Raw genomic sequence first — 12,309 nt, 5'->3', positions numbered from 1 at the left:
CCACCTCCCTTCAATCCTCTTGAAGTGCGGGGGAAAAAAAAGAAAGAGAGAAATAACAAATTTAAGATTAATTGGGCAATAAAAGAAAATCTGCTTTTGCTAGTATCATTTACTTTGAGTAATTAATTTTATGCTGCTGCTACAGACATCTCTCCAAATCATCATCTAAAAACCTACAACATAGCTAAATTGCTTTTTATTGTTTATTTATTTAATTATTTAATTATTTGTTCAAACAAAGGAATGTTCAGAATTAGCATTGGACTAAAACTATTCATGATATCAGTAAAATAAGTAAAAAAAAAAAAAAAAAGATCTTGACAACTTTGAATAACCACTGGAAAAATCACATTAGTATAAAAAACCTTTCCCACAATTTTCACCCCCAGGTTATTCTGTCTTTCTCCACTTTTCTCCTAATCCTTCTTATATATACTACAAACTACAGTACTATACACCATACCATTTTTCTCATAGTTACCCTCTGAGAAATTATTGTATGATGACTGTGCACAATTTTTACTTTTATTCGTTTCAGTCCAAGAAAAGTAAGGAGTCTGCATTTGGCCTGCAGCTTAAACAGTCTTTGAAGTACTACCCTTACATTATTGAAGTAATATACCTCAAATAATTTCTGACAATTTTTTAGTTATATTTAATCATGGATATGTAGCATGTAAATCAATAACAACAAAAAAAAAAAAGTCTCCACATATATTGTATTAGCACTATAAAACAAATATATGCTGAATGAGAATATATGCATTCTGTCAGCTTCACTGAAATGGATTATGTTCACAGGTCAGTTATGTCTAAGCAATTAATTAAGAAGTTATCCTTTTCTTGGCTGTGAATTACTACCACCCAGCTGAGATACCATAATTGACTGCATGCACACTCCGAGTTATTTAAATTTAGTTTAGGTTAAAAGGGTTACACAGACTCACTATTTGAAGAAGTTTTAAACTCATGATTAAGGTTTATGCCATCAACTTAACAGTAAAACAGTCTAAAAGTGCTTATAAAGACAGGATAGGTGGTCACTGCTAACTAGCTAAGGAATAATCAATCAATTCTTAAGTAACTGCAATAGCCTGATATATACCACAATATACTTTAATGCTAACTACTACAACATCTGCACTATGCATAACTACATATATGCTACCTGAAGACTGGACTTCCTACATATAGTAAGTTTCTGATTCTCACCTATGTGCACTAACATAGCAACAGAAAGTTCTCCAAGCTGAGACTTTGGACCAAGCCTAAAAATCAGTGTTAATATGTTTTAAGATATTTCATATGAGAAATATGAAGTAAGACAATTTGCTTTGGAAAGATTCAGTCATGCCACATGGTACTCTCAAATTTATAACATATTCTGGTTATTAATTCTTTCAATTGAAATAAAATTCATGCAAACAGTTACACAATATAGCAAATTTTGTGTGATTCTATTTTAAAAAGACTAAAATAAGACCTAAGTATAACTTGAGGTAAACTTGCAGATTCGAAAGAATTGTTTCTTATCACTACCAAGCAAACAGGAGTACTTGCTTAAGAATGATTGAAGAAGTGTGATAAACTGGCATCTCAAAGAGTAGCAAATCTTTAACAAGTGTTATCCAGATTCATAACATCAACAGGAATCATTTCTCCTATTCTAAATCTCAGAGGCCCTCAGGTCTACTGTGCTTATTCTGTGTTGATACCTCTAATGAAAGAGATCCAGTATTGAAAGTGCAGAATAAATTAGACAGGTCTTTGGTGCAATATAACTATGAAACAACTAAACACAAACTACATTTATTAGCTTTTTTAATATGAAAAAAAAATCTTCTGAATTAACCAAAAAACTCCTCAGTTTGTATGTAGTGCACAGAGGAGTGTTACTTGAAAAGCTTCCAGCTAACTCCTGTGGAGCTAAATGTGAAGAATTACGTGCCTGAATCGCAGCAAGTCTACACTGCATGTAATTAGCTCTGCACCTCAAAAGTGCAGCCCTCAAATTAATGTGACTGTACAGTGTATAGAAATCTATGACTGAGCAAGCATCTCATCCGAGTGTTGTGATGCTCTAGAAAGTTTACTTAATTGCTCAGTGTCAGCTCAAGGATTTATAATGTAGCATGAGATGACTATGCTGTGTAGCTATACCAGGATACCTGTCCTAAAAAAAAAAAAAAAAAAATTTCCAGAAGTAAATATGAAATTAAAAAACTACATTTTATATAAAATATAAACAAGCAAAAAATAGCAAAAAGCTTCAAGAGAAAATTAAGTATAAAATATAAAAGGTAAAAGGCTACCCTTTTCTAGGTTTTGTTTTCCCTTTAGGAAGCTTCACAACAGTGCAATTCTAGTGACTGTTCCAGTGACACTGTGTAGGGAAAAAAAAATAATCTCGAGTAGATAGATGGTCCTGAGCAAAATTCCATAGCTGAAAAATAATGAACTTAGGGGAGTTAAATTCCATACTTAGCTCCTGGCAGCCCCTCTGTGGCTTCAAAATATTGGCTAGATCCCATTTCTACATGTGCAGGGAAAAGAAGATGACAAGGAAGAAAATGAATGCTACCCTGGGACGTTTCTTAAAAGGTAAGTGTAATGTCTATACAAACGATAAGATAGCTGAATGTGAGATCCATGGAGGTAAACAGGAATATGAAAAGGAAGAGAAAATTTGCTCAAACATGAAACAGGAAAGATATCTTGCCAGAAAACTTCATAATATCTTTAATTTGCTCTAGGAGTGAGAGGAAAACATAACAGGTGGAGAGATTTTTTCTTACGGTAAATAAGAAACATTTTCTAGACCTAAGGTCTCATGAGAAGATGTCCTTGAAAAAAGACTAAGCTAATTCAAAGACATTTTGAGGTCAAACGGTACTCCTTTAATGTTTCAGAGAGTCTAACTTCCATATGTAGAAAAGCATTAACTGTAGGTGCAGCAGCCACCTGTATAGCACCTGTTAGTAAACAACAATATACTGATTTTTCTTTCTTTTAAAATGTGAAATAGAGGGTACATATTACAAAATAGACTAGATTTGAGCAACAGAGAAGTTACAAATTCAGAAAAAACAAACTAACAAACAAACAACAACAAAAAAACACATACTTTTCAAAAATCTTTACCTTCCCAAGATAATGCAAAGAACTGTGTAACACAACAAAATAATTTGTTTACTTAGCTGTGGAACACCCTTGTGATATAACACTTATTTTCACAGACAGACAAGGATGGATCAAAGATGTCCAACCTCAAAGCAGGAGTTTGGAGGAATTTCAGTATTTAATAGTGAAATTGAGAAAATTCTTCTACAAGCATACAAAATCCACTGGCATATGGTGTCTACAGTACTGCTTTTTTTCTGAGCATACCAAGAAGGGTCTTGGCAATGGGAGTCTGAGAATCAAGATCACTCACAAGATACATCAAGATCTGTCTGGATATATCTGAAGATCTCAACTCCTATCAACCGAACTCCCTCCTAAATATGCCTATCTTGTGCCTGCCCCACTGATCGCCACAGCAAAAGGGCTAGATAAATGACCCTCACTGGAGTAGATATTCACTTTAGGAAACAATGCAGGACTAAGCAGAAAATATGATACAAAATATGTTTTTTCTTGTTGTTGGTGGTGTTGTTTTTGTTTGTTTGTTTGTTTCCCAACACAACAGCATACATAACTGAGAGGTAGAGTACTGAGATGAGTAAAGAGTAGGGTTGCGAAGCACAGGATTAATGAGTCATACAGAGGCCAACATGAAAAAGGGTTTTGAGGAGAGGGGAGAAGCCAGATAGTTTGAGAAAGGTAAAGCCACCAACTTAGAACAGACAGGAAGAGAAATCACCACTGGTGCTTTACTCTCCATGGACTAGCTAGTTGGAAAGGGTGGGCTGGATGGAGAGGGAATTTACAAATAAGGCACAGCAGCTAGCTTATTACAATAGGTCAGATAAACTTCATTAGTACTGCACTCTGGCAGGGTTCATTAGCTGTTCTAAGTATCCTGGTTCCACTATTTATTTCTGTATGGTACATCACCCATAGCAATTTGTTTATATAGGGAGCGTGTTTGTTTATACGTGGAACTGGTGTGTTAGGAAACTAAACCAAGTCTTGAAAATCTTAGATTAGCCTGATTAGTACTGGCATATCATCTAGAATAGAAGCCCAGCTCTACTCACTCTACTGAACATTCCTTTTTCAATTTTAATCTTCTACACTGCCAAATAGGTCAAACAAACACTACTGTATATTCTGTTAGTTAAAAACAGATCTGTATGACATAAAAATGAAATAGATCACAGAAATCTAGTTCAAACGTCAACACATCTCACGTTAATATTAGAACAACTCCATCTAAGCACAAGACTATAAAAATACATTATCAACATTGTCTAGTACCTACAGCAATATTCATCACCTACCATTTAACTTCTGCTTTTAAAAGACAGTTGACTTGTTTCATTTCACTATGCAGCTAGGTTATAGTCTCTATTCCTCCTCTACCATTGTCTTCAACAGCAAGTCATTCTAATCTGAGCTATTAATGACATAAGTTTCTCTGTGGTGTTCTGACATGCCAAGATGTCAAGTACATTTCTGTGATAAGGTCCCCTAAAGCACACCATGATCATGTTCATGTTGCGTACTGTGCGCAAAACAGAACCTATTCCTGGAAATTTAATTTTCCTCGATTCATTAATTTTTCAAGACCAAGAGTTTATTTTCTTAAATTAGCATTGCAAAAGCCTCCATTCTTTCCATGACAGACATGATAGCACAAGACAAATTAGTGTTTAGCTCTTTCATGTGTCCAAACAAACTTGGCTGTAGAAGATACACTCATCACATTACAATAAATACTGTTTTCGGTGTTAATTCTCACCAGACCATAATTTCTTTTATTTTCCACAGTCTCAGGACTCCTGTGACCCTAATCCTGCTCACAACCACAGTAAACCTTTCTGCGGCCCCACTACCTTAACCAGAACAGTTGTACTGTAATCAAACCTAGTAACATTCCCAATGTTACCTTCTCTTCACCCACTACTCCCTAGTAAATTCACCTCACTGTTTGCTTCTCTTTCAGTCTTATTTTCCCCAAGACCAATTACTGTCTAACACTATGTTATTTCACAAAGCTGGAGGTAGTCTTGTACACAGGAGGATTACTGAAGAGATAGGCTTCAACACATCTTGTTCAGACACAGAGCTAGTCCCACGCATTTTGATTTCAACTTACTTATACTTCATAGATTTTAACAATTGATATTTCTTAATTAGTACTCTGAAAAATGCTTCCGAATCATGTCTCTTCTCGTGACCTATACACAAAGCAAGTCTCTGATCCCTTCTTAATTTGTCCATTAGAGCACAGAGAGCACTGGCAGAGAATTTGTCTCATTTGCTTTTCCTGGACTAAGACTACTGTGCATACACACCATTGCAGTGCAACTCAGATTTTCCTTTATGTTCCTAAGAGCTTCTTTGTATGCCTTCAATTCATCATTTAATCGTGCTTTTAATCCAATGGACTCCTCTTTCAATGTCCGCCAGAACACTAGCAATAAATTGGGGAATAAAAAAAAAAAGAATTCAATATTTATTTATTTTTTCTGCACCAAAAGATAAGGTAAGGTTTGACAGAAACTTGTCTGGCTTGATCTGTGACAAATATAGTCACTACTTCTGACATCCAATTTCCTATTCTTCAAGTTTTTTGGGGGAGGGGGAAAGAAGGAGAAAGTTTCATTATAACATTTCTCAAAATGAATATTCAGTCCATTGTTTCAGAATGTTTTAAGAATAAATTTATGTACATCTTCAACATGCAAAAGATAGCAAAAACATTTTTGGATCATTCAAAAAATGTTTCTCTTCATCTGAAGTTTCTGTACTGCCAATGAAGCCAAAAAAAAAAAAAAAAAAAAAGCACTTCTCATTTTCTCATTACTGTAATTATAACACCCTCTCTCAAATGAGTTATTCAAGTAATTCTCAACCATTTTCTCCCAGACTTAGATAAACAGAAATATATATTCAAATTACCTCAATGTTTCACATTTTATGTACAGAGAAACATCTGCAAGTTTACGTAAAAGCAGTGATACACTGTATTTTTATGTACAGCTTTCAATCACTTGCACGTTTCATAAAATCATCTTCCTATTTTAAATCTACACTTTGGCTTACCAGTGAACTTCTCAAGACAGTATGACAAACTTGATTTGTCGTCACTAAACTTCAGGCTGCCTATTGTGCTGTCTTCACAATCTAACCTGAAATCTCAGGGACTATAACATATTTTATTTTTCAACACAGGAAAGGTCAAGGGAAGTGACTAATCTTATATTTGCAAAGTAAAGAAAGATAAATTATATATGTGAAAACTAAAATGATCTCTTTTGAAAAAAAATGAAATAGTTTTTGTGAGTGATAGAAAACTTTTCATACAATATAAAACAGTTTTTGTGTGGTAAATAACATCTGGAGTAAATTGTGGTTTTTTTTTGTTTTGTTTTTTTGTTTGTTTTGTCTCCCCTTTTCATAGATTGTCTCCCAATTCTTGCCCTTCTGTGTGCATTCATGTGTGAATGAATACAAGCTGTTTACAGAGTAAAGGAAAGGGGGTACCTTTCAAATTTCAGCAGGTTGTCATTCTTTCTACACATTGCAAAACACACGGTAATACCATAAAGTGCAGTGAATCTTGACCTTGTACAATTATCTCATCTTTATCCATTTTATCTGAGGAAAAACTAATATTCTTTCTAAATATTCTTGTAAGTACATTGCTATCTGGGATTTATTTTTCTCTCTCCTCAGACCTTTATTTAGCTTGATTGTTTGGTTGGTTGATTGGTTTTGAGTTTCTTGGGATGGGAAGCCAGAATGTGACTTGGGTTTTATTTATTATCTTTATTGCATCTAGAGTCATTGGTGGCAACAGACATATCTATCGGAGCTTTGTCAGAACAAGGTCCTACTGGTAGGATGGCACCTTTTCCAGAAACATAATATTTGTGTCTCCTACATGTGGTCTCCAGACATTTTATTGACTGGATTCTTCCAACATCGTGCTCCTGCCTAGCTTCCCTTTGATATGCCTATCATCCTAATACAAAGATCACAGCATCCTATAAAGGATTTTCAATTACTTACATTTAAAATTCACTGAGAATTCACCTTTTTAACCCTTCCTTCTGTGACCTTATAACCTTATTGAGACATTTTTCTGAAAATAAATAAATAAATAAATAAATTGAAGAATTACACCCTTTTATCTAAATGTCACAAAATAAATAAAAGTATTGTTTGTACTCTTAGGAGTTGTATTTTCATAATGTTTTTCTCTTGGTCTTCAGATGAAGAAAGACCAGAGAGAGGCTAGGAAGAGGGTTTTGTTTGTTTGTTTGTTTGTTTGTTTGTTTTGCCTTTTTTTCCCCCTCTTTTTATCCATTTGTTCATCCCTCCTTTCTTTATACAGTGTCTCTAACCACATCTTCAGCAGACGCCATTGATGAAGAAAGATTTCATTAAAAGGTGGGAGCTACCTGTTATGTAGACTCAGACTGATCAGATGAACAGCAGATTTCTCCATGCCCTGAAAGGCACAGTTACAATGGTCTGCTAGTGAAGTCTGTGGTCTGATTTTACATCTAAAAAGTACTGTAAGATAGCAATCATGAACTAGTCTAAACATTTTGCTTTTAAGCCTTTTTGATGTGGAAAAGTCATAGAACTTCAAAGTGACAGTTTCTCTCCTAAAAGAAAATGAACAACAGCTGAGTCAACATCCTAGAATTTGAAATAACTGCAGTTTCTAAACAAAAACCCTGTTGCAGAAATGGTAGGAGACAATAGAGTTTCAGTATATAGAAAACATGAAACAGTAATTCTGATTTACCACAGATATTTTACCCAGAAATTCTTTGGTAGTTCCTTACAAGAATGATGGTGAATGTAAAATCAACATTTCTGAGATACAACAAATTCAAAACTATGTTGCCTCAGGTTCTGAATTTTGAACAAGGGGTATACCAGTGTTTGCTTATTTATAAATCTAGTTTACTTCATAAACTGTCACTTCTCAAACCCTCTCTGCACATATGTGTATGCACACACTTGAATGTTGCTGTCTGTCTTACCACTTTGGATCTTGTTAGCAAATTTAATTCCTATCATAGTCACAAAGAAGTCACAAAGTCACATAGTCACAAAGAAGTGAAGTCACAAAGATATGAAGTTCCCTCAAGTTTTACAAAACAAGGCAAGAAAACCCGTAACAGTTCCACCATTGAAAGAAAAGACCAACCTTCTGGGACACCATGGAAAAAGGTGACATGAATGCTTCAAGAGCAATAACATCTCTGTCAGAGCTTGCCCTTCAAAGAATATCAGAAAGCTCAGCCATATGATGCCCGGAATGAGCAGTAATCAGACTTCATTAGTTTTGGAGTTCACACAACTTGCTTTGCTTGTTAGAGTAATAGCAAGTATGTGCATCTATCAATACCACTGTTGTGTAAGCCCTCTGTGTGCTAAGGGCTATATAAATATAGGGAAAAATATTTTTCCTGCCCTGCAGAGGTTTTCATTCCACTCAGTAATATTGGAGAAAATAATAATAATAATAATAATCAAAACCACCCCATACACACATTCAGGAGATACTCAGGTCAACTTTTCACGAAGATGTCACACCAGACAAATGGGTGAGAATAGTGCTTAGATCCCCAGAGCCTGTCCTCTGGTGTATGGCCCAGGAGATTGCTTTAATTTCCCCTGGGATGAGAACAACAGCTGCTATGCAGTGGCAAGCTGAAGTCTAATAAGCTTGGTAGCTGATATGGTGCCTGCATCTTTTCAGTATCTTCAATAAATCTAAGTAACCAGAAGTCCCAGAAGAGAGGGCATCAATAACTAGCACATCAAGACCATTTCTTTTACATTCCTTCTGCAAGTAAAAGCCATGAAACTCAAAGCAATTATAATGAATCTATACATTGTAGCTATGTATTTTTTGGGAGGCTTTCCAATTGAAATGTTATAGACTTTATTAGCTGAACTTGCAGGATATAAAAGGGAATAACACAAAAGCAAAATTTAGACTGTGTTGGAAGTCAGAGATCACAACTAAATCTATGATTTTATGTATGCAAAGTTTTTGTTTCTGTACTAGATTAATCACACACAGAAAAAGTTTGCATCTTCTATTCGTTCTGCTACAGAGATCACACATTTCTTCATCATTTACCTTATTACTCTTTGGCTGCAGTGTAACATTCAACATTTTCATTTCCGTAAAAAATTTCTATAAAACTGGAGTGGAAGTAGGAAGAGAGAGGAAAGATAAACCTAGTCCTAGATTCTCAGCTGACATATGCAGATACATATCTGTATCTCAATTACCTAATATAAATTTAGGTGATTTATAATAGGTGAATTTGCACTATAATATGCAATGGTTTTATTTAAAGTGAATTGGTTCTCCATATAAAGTAGTAACAGCCTATTAAGGCCATGTCTATGCAACTTTCAAAGCTGCACCATATTAGAAAATCTTCCATTAGCAAGAAATCTTTCTGCTTAGGGATGATTATTTAAATTATTAATATATACATATTGCTGTGTTAAATTGCCAAGTAATTTGTTCTAGATAACTTAAAAATACTGATTGAAATTTTATCCCTGGTAGTGGAAATTTCTTGAACTGACTTTGATTGTCCAGAACTTGACCTGTAGTCTCACAATCATGTCTCAGTACATCTGGATTTGAAGAAGCGATGTGAAAACATTAGTATCAATTTACATTATTTTCTTATGACCCAGTCAGTACTTATTCCTCTAAAATTAATGTGTGTGTATATATTACATTAAGAATTATCTGATCTACAACATTTGTTATGCTTTATGGTATGAAATCCAGCAAAGTGCTGTTTTTTATTCCTATCTCAATGCCTTGATTTCCATTCCACAGAGAAGAACTATATAGAAGGGAGAAGAAAAGAAGAGACATCATTGTCAAAACAGTCCCTCAGTCTCCAGTTTCACTGGGGCACACTATAACACATTGCAGAAGATGGTCCAAATGCAAACACATTTAACTTGTACAGCTCTCAGATTAGTTTGCTAAGTGTGGGCACTTCACAGTTTTGAAAGGAGGTTTAATTTTAACATGGATGCACGTTCTCCCAAAGAGATACATGATCCTACAAAAAGCCTGTCCAAGCTACCAAACACTGAAAATATTTCCACATGCACAGTGTAATGAGGTCCTAAGTCAGTCACAGTTATAAAGTAAGCCTACCTAGATCTACTTTTTATATTGATTGCCTCAATGACCAAATTCTAGTAAAATTCAGGTTTTACTAGAATGAAGACTGTAAGACTGACAGGTTAGGTTTTAAACAGAGAAAATTCAAAGCAACAGGGTCAGAGAGAGCTTGTACAAGTGAAGTAGGTTTAGAATTAGTTCTCTTTGAGGCCATTATGTCTTTGCACCTGGGCACTTGTTTCTAAGCTTTCTTTCAGTAAAATCTGTGATTTCCTAAAAAGCAAGAAAAGTGGCTCATTTTCTATGGAGCAGCCAAGAATGTTGCAGGGTAAAAAGCTTCCAAAACCAGAAGGTGTAACAAGAAAAGCAATGAGAAAAAGAGACCAGGGGAATCACTGCACAGAGGTAGGAGCAGGGGGCCAGACATCAGATGGGGAGCACAGAGCTCCCTAAGAGGCAGGCGACACTGTGCAATCTCCTTCCCTCCAGGCATTTCAGTGCAATGTGGTTTCTCTTCTCTTAAAGTTACGTAACATAGTAGTGAACGTTTGTAGAAAAATAAATATTATCCATCACAGGCTCCCTTGGAGGGGTAGCTACTATATGCATTAGGCATGGTGTTTCCTAACAGTCAATTTCCCCACATACTTTATCTCTTGCAGTGAGTGGTGAATATAGCACTAAGATCAGAGGTAAGAAAAGAGGTGTTTTGTACCCTGACAATGGGAAGATAATAGAATTAGGATTCTGAGAGACAAAGACATGAGTGAAGACTGTGAGGAGACAGACAGATTGTCATAATAGACAAGATAATGTAAATACTGTACAATAATATGCTACTAATAACAATAGTAATAATAATTCTATAACAACATATGAGGAAACTGTAATGTGCAGTTGATGTGAATTTGGCGTGGACACTGTTCTCACCACTGAGCAATGAATAAGAGATGGAGATAGAGAAAGATTTTATTATTAAAAAACAATTCCCAGCAAACAGGGACTAAAACCTGTGAATCTCAACTGACAACATTCTTACTTCATATTTCCTTGCAAAATGTACGATTCATCTGAGTAGATGAATAGTTCACCCGTACAGAGATGACAACTTACTACAGCTATCTGCCATATCTATTAGCACATATACATCTCCACAAGGAATACAAAGATTGGCAAAGACTAACACGTGGATCATTTGCTGAAATTCATTCTGTTTAAAAATTATATTCTATATAGAATATAATTCTATAAGAATTATATTCTGTAGTGATTGTTCTCATTAAAAAGAATGGAGAATAAAGAACAAGAAAGATACATATTGAAGATATGCTAAAGTTGCCTAACCAGATATTCAGAAAAAATAGGTAAGATTTGACCAAAAAATAAAAAATAAAAAAATTGCAAAAGAAGACAAACATATTAATGAATTCAGTATATGTGAATAACCCATTTTGTAAAGAGGTATGATATTACAGCTATATGTCACATTTTTCTCATAAAAGCAGAATCACCTCATTACAAATTCAGTATTTTGTTAGGAAATAATTAACATAGATTTATTTTTTTTCTTGTTTTGGAATAAGAAAAGTGAAAGAAAAAGCATTATCATCTGTGAAAAGAGTTCTCATGAAACAATGTGCTTTAAATGATGTTTAGATTTGTGATTACTGATAATATCACAAAATTAAACAGAAATTCAAAAACAATTTCAAAATAATATTTTCAAATAATAAGAAATAATTCAAAATAATAAGAGGGAGACATGGCATATTAATAATGTAGGTAACTATAACATAGTTTGTGTAAAATATTCTTGGTTGAATTATAATAGTATTCATCTATCTTACCTGAAACCAGAAACTGTTTATGTCAAGCTCTGGAGATAGCACTCATTTGTTTAACAATATTTATTTAATTATATATTTATTTTAAGAACAGTTATAGCACTTTTTTTTTTTCTTAAAGACAACGTTAATTTCTCATGTTCCAAAAAAATAATTAAAAAACAAACACCT

This window comes from Anser anser (assembly GCF_964211835.1).
Source record: "Anser anser genome assembly, chromosome: 2".
Taxonomy (NCBI): domain Eukaryota; kingdom Metazoa; phylum Chordata; class Aves; order Anseriformes; family Anatidae; genus Anser; species Anser anser.
This window is presented reverse-complemented; position numbering follows the sequence as displayed.